This window comes from Procambarus clarkii, chromosome 86 (assembly GCF_040958095.1).
Source record: "Procambarus clarkii isolate CNS0578487 chromosome 86, FALCON_Pclarkii_2.0, whole genome shotgun sequence".
Taxonomy (NCBI): domain Eukaryota; kingdom Metazoa; phylum Arthropoda; class Malacostraca; order Decapoda; family Cambaridae; genus Procambarus; species Procambarus clarkii.
The window spans coordinates 10,469,782-10,475,781 of record NC_091235.1 but is presented as its reverse complement, the minus strand read 5'-3'; positions in this window follow the sequence as shown (position 1 = coordinate 10,475,781).

Here is a 6,000-nt window from a genome sequence, read left to right as displayed (position 1 = left end):
TCCCTCTCTCCCCATTGCCTCATTAAATCACTGTTCCCCCACACACCACACAGTATAGTGTAGGGACCTCGACCTCAGACAAGGGACACCACACTGTATGTGTCTCTGAGAGGTTCATTGTGTTGATAATTACTGATATGACGAATGGTGGCGCCCTCTATGTCAGCCTCTTGGGTATTTGGCCATTAATGGCCTCAAGATGAAGGACGCTTATGTTACTGGAATATTCATGCTGGGTCATCATACAAGTGGACAAACACACATGGGGTCTGGTAGCTGGGTGGACAGCGCGAGGGACTCGTAATCCTGAACTCGTAACGTCGATGCAAATTAAGAGAAGGGGGAGGAGGGGGGGGTAAGCTGTAAGAAGCATTTTTAACTCTGTTACCGCTTCTAAAGACACCAATCACCCATAGTCTATATAACATCCTCACAAACTCTACAACACGCACACATATAAACATTTCCAACATTTCACACAACTTCTACAGTGTTTATATGTACTCAAACACGCATTTTCGGCAACATTCGCATTTATTCGATCACATTCACGTTGGTGGCGGACCACTTGTGTTGTACCGATGGCGGTGGACCACTGGCTGTGGACCACTGGCAGTGGACCCCAGGTGGTGGACCACTGGCGGTGGACCACTGGCGGTGGACCACTGGCTGTGGACCCCAGGTGGTGGACCCCTGGCTGTGGACCACTGGCAATGAGCGATCGGTAGAACAATAGGAAGCGTAATTTCAACACTCAACATTTCCAAATACAATTCAGGAATGCTGATGAACATTTCAGTGTCTGAATACTCGAGGCTAATTATGTAATAATGTAATTATTATGTCAGAATAACTAATTTCCTTCCAGGTTTATAGATGTTTATTTCCCCATTATTCTCCAGCTGGGAACAGTGCATTTTCTCCGGTGGTCGTGTGCCCTAGGAGGGTAGCTGTGGTACAGGGTAGTCGTGTGCCCTAGGAGGGTAGCTGTGGTACAGGGTAGTCGTGTGCCCTAGGAGGGTAGCTGGGGTACAGGGTGGTCGTGTGCCCTAGGAGGGTAGCTGGGGTACAGGGTGGTCGTGTGCCCTAGGAGGGTAGCTGGGGTACAGGGTGGTCGTGTGCCCTAGGAGGGTAGCTGGGGTACAGGGTGGTCGTGTGCCCTAGGAGGGTAGCTGGGGTACAGGGTGGTCGTGTGCCCTAGGAGGGTAGCTGGGGTACAGGGTGGTCGTGTGCCCTAGGAGGGTAGCTGTGGTACAGGGTGGTCGTGTGCCCTAGGAGGGTAGCTGGGGTACAGGGTGGTCGTGTGCCCTAGGAGGGTAGCTGGGGTACAGGGTGGTCGTGTGTCCTGGGAGGGTAGCTGGGGTACAGGGTGGTCGTGTGTCCTGGGAGGGTAGCTGGGGTACAGGGTGGTCGTGTGTCCTGGGAGGGTAGCTGGGGTACAGGGTGGTCGTGTGTCCTGGGAGGGTAGCTGGGGTACAGGGTGGTCGTGTGCCCTAGGAGGGTAGCTGGGGTACAGGGTGGTCGTGTGCCCTAGGAGGGTAGCTGGGGTACAGGGTGGTCGTGTGTCCTGGGAGGGTAGCTGGGGTACAGGGTGGTCGTGTGTCCTGGGAGGGTAGCTGGGGTACAGGGTGGTCGTGTGTCCTGGGAGGGTAGCTGGGGTACAGGGTGGTCGTGTGTCCTGGGAGGGTAGCTGGGGTACAGGGTGGTCGTGTGTCCTGGGAGGGTAGCTGGGGTACAGGGTGGTCGTGTGTCCTGGGAGGGTAGCTGGGGTACAGGGTGGTCGTGTGCCCTAGGAGGGTAGCTGGGGTACAGGGTGGTCGTGTGCCCTAGGAGGGTAGCTGGGGTACAGGGTGGTCGTGTGCCCTAGGAGGGTAGCTGGGGTACAGGGTGGTCGTGTGTCCTAGGAGGGTAGCTGGGGTACAGGGTGGTCGTATCTCCCTCTCAGTATTTCTACCGCCGGTACAAGAATATCTGAAATAAAGTTAAAAATAAAAATTCTAAATCCCAGTTCCCCGAAGTTGCCTCACAGACTGAGAGAAAGTGAGGCGAGAGTGAGGGAGGTTGGCGACCCCTGCCGACCATTCCCTCGCCTCAGCATTCATAATATTTACAGAATTTGTAAATATGTTTACAATGAGTTGTCGTATTTTTAACTAATTGAATATTGGTGTAGCCTTCGTGTATTATTTGGCAGATGCAGTTCACTGGACTGACCTGTATTGAATACAATGTTACAGTTCAGTGATTTCATATTATAGAGATATGAAATCTTTATTACATGCGAAACAGCTTCTCTTCACAGTTCGTAAAAAAAATTAAAAGAATGGTAATATTTATATCCACAAAAGCTACTTATGCGGCTTTTTCATGCAGCTATTGCAGTATGTTGATAAGCCTATTGGGGATTTGGAAGCTTATTATCTCTGATTTTATAGCAACAACTTGTTACATTTCTAACTAGAAATTTATGAATATACAATTCATAAATTGTATATTCATAAATATACAATTATATACAATTTATAAAGTTTTCATATATATATATATATATATATATATATATATATATATATATATATATATATATATATATATATATATATATATATATATATATGTGTGTGTGTGTGCCCGAAACGCTATACGTATTAGTGGCTTTAGGTATTATATGTAATAGCTCTATCCGTAAATCCAACATTATGTTTGTAACTCTTCAACCATATATGTACTTTTACCTGAATAAAAAAATTGAAAAAAATGAATATATATATATATATATATATATATATATATATATATATATATATATATATATATATATATATATATATGTCGTACCTAATAGCCAGAACGCACTTCTCTGCCTACTATGCAAGGCCCGATTTGCCTAATAAGCCAAGTTTTCATGAATTAATTATTTTTCGACTACCTAACCTATCTAACCTAACCTAACCTAACTTTTTCGGCAACCTAACCTAACCTAACCAATAAAGATAGGTTAGGTTAGGTTAAGTAGGGTTGGTTAGGTTCGGTCATATATCTACGTTAATTTTAACTCCAATTAAAAAAAAATGACCTCATAAGTAATGAAAAGGGTAGCTTTATCATTTCATAAGAAAAAAATTAGAAAAAATATATTAATTCAAGAAAACTTGGCTTATTAGGCAAATCGGGCCTCGCATAGTAGGCTGACAAGTGCGTTCTGGCTACTAGGTACGACATATATATATATATATATATATATATATATATATATATATATATATATATATATATATATATATATATATATATAAAGGAAGGGGGTGGTAGGAGAAAAGCACACAGAAACTGTATTGGAGGGGACCTACATTCCCTCCAATGCGTTATGTGTGGTTTCATCCGAGGCTATGGATCCCCCTTCTTCCAGCCAGAGGTGGTACTCCCTTCCCTTTTATTAATATATATATATATATATATATATATATATATATATATATATATATATATATATGCAATTGACGATCACAAAACTGATCATTTTATGCGGAAAATCCACAGAGAAATAAGAAATGAGGTGAACGTTTCGGCTTGTTAAAGCCTTTGTCAACACCAGACTAGGGTCAGTCTGGTGTTGACAAAGGCTTTAACAAGCCGAAACGTTCACCTCATTTCTTATTTCTCTGTGGATTTTCCGCATATATATATATATATATATATATATATATATATATATATATATATATATATATATATATATATATATATATATATATATATTAGTATATTTTGGTAGCAGTCTTTCCTGTAGACATATATTATTAAATATGACCGAAAAAGTAAGATTAATAATTCTAACACGAATTTCCTCAATCTTTCGTACATTACGCTTCACTGTTGGAGGTAAATAAAAAATCACTTCTCCAAAATTCATTTTTATTTCTAGTCTGACGCGACACGGGCGCGTTTCGTAAAACTTATTACATTTTCAAAGACTTCACAAATACACAACTGATTAGAACGTATCTCTGATTTTATATCTACATTTGAGTGAGGTGGGAAGGGTGATGTGGCATTAACACAAGACAGAACAGGAGGGGATATTAATAGGGTATTAAAAGTATCAACACAAGACAGAACAGAAACAATGGGTATTGAATAGAAGTGTTTGTAGAAAGCCTATTGGTCCATATTTCTTGATGCTTCTATATTGGAGCGGAGTCTTGAGGTGGGTAGAATATAGTTGTGCAATAATTGGCTGTTGATTGCTGGTGTTGACTTCTTGATGTGTAGTGCCTCGCAAACGTCAAGCCGCCTGCTATCGCTGTATCTATCGATGATTTCTGTGTTGTTTACTAGGATTTCTCTGGCGATGGTTTGGTTATGGGAAGAGATTATATGTTAATATCCTATTAATATCCCCTCCTGTTCTGTCTTGTGTTAATGCCACATCACCCTTCCCACCTCACTCAAATGTAGATATAAAATCAGAGATACGTTCTAATCAGTTGTGTATTTGTGAAGTCTTTGAAAATGTAATAAGTTTTACGAAACGCGCCCGTGTCGCGTCAGACTAGAAATAAAAATGAATTTTGGAGAAGTGATTTTTGATTTACCTCCAACAGTGAAGCGTAATGTACGAAAGATTGAGAAAATTCGTGTTAGAATTATTAATCTTACTTTTTCGGTCATATTTAATAATATATATATATATATATATATATATATATATATATATATATATATATATATATATATATATATATATATATATATATTTATATATGCTTTAGGATTGTATCGAGGTCCATCCCAACGCATTCTCAGGTTTTGCTCGTCCAAATTAATATTATATATTAGGATATATAGTTATATGTATAGTTAGACGTAGGTTAGGTTAGGTGTTTAGGTTCTGTTAGTAACTATTAGCATAGTATCTTCTGTGCGTACCTGGAGCATTAGATGTGGAATTCGAACACAAAAAGTGTTCGAAGTACTGCTCGATAAAAATTCGAACGTAATCAGGTTTGAGTCATGTGTAAAGTGTTCCTCAAGTGTAGAATGATTGGCAGCTGGATTATTGAGTATTTGGCCACTGCTCGTGAGTGAGTGAGTGGGAATGGTGTGAGAGTATTGGCATGGGTGCCTTTACTCATCCAAATTGCTTTCATTCCATTCGCCATGCCTCCTCATTTCTTCCCACACACACTCACTCACACCTTCCCACCCACTCTCACGCTTCCTCATACCTTCTTTCCCAGCCATATGCTTCATCATACTCTACCCACCCACCCTCATACTTTCTCACATGCTTCTCATATTTCCTCATATCCTTCCCAACGTCTCCCATGCTCTCTCATAACCTCACCCACTCCCTCATACGCTTCCTATTCACTCCCATGCTCTCTAATGCCTCTCTCACCACCCACATGCTCCCTCACACCCCTACCCCCACTCACTTTTCGCACTGGGCAGAGGATCTCTCAATATCGCTTGGCAAAGTGCCGCCGAGTAGCACACTTGACTGTCCTCACTCATGTCACTCAATCTCCACCCAGACCCCTTCACTCGAGTCTTTCTCCCGAGGGTACGACGCCTTAACACCTCATCTAGCTACTCTGAAGGAGCTGGGAAGGAGAGGGATGGGAGGTGTAAAAGACGGGAAGAGATATACGAGTCAGAGGGAAGGAAGGGAAGAGCAAGCAGGCGATGAGTCACAATAACGTGGCTGAAGAATGTTGACCAAAAACACATTAGAAAATGAAGGGACGACGACGTTTCGGTCCGTTCTGGACTATTCTCTAGTCGATTGTGTATTGGAATTCCCTGTTTTGTTTGCCATTTTTCCTCTATTACATCCTCACCGTGGGGGGATATTTCTCATCCCTCCTGTCGTCCCTCGCACCATAGAACCCACTTCCACACCTTGCCATACCATAGCCTTCCACTCACTCACCAGTTCATGAAGACGAAAAAAACATTGGGTAAACATTTGAGACTCAGAATCATTCAGGATCTGGT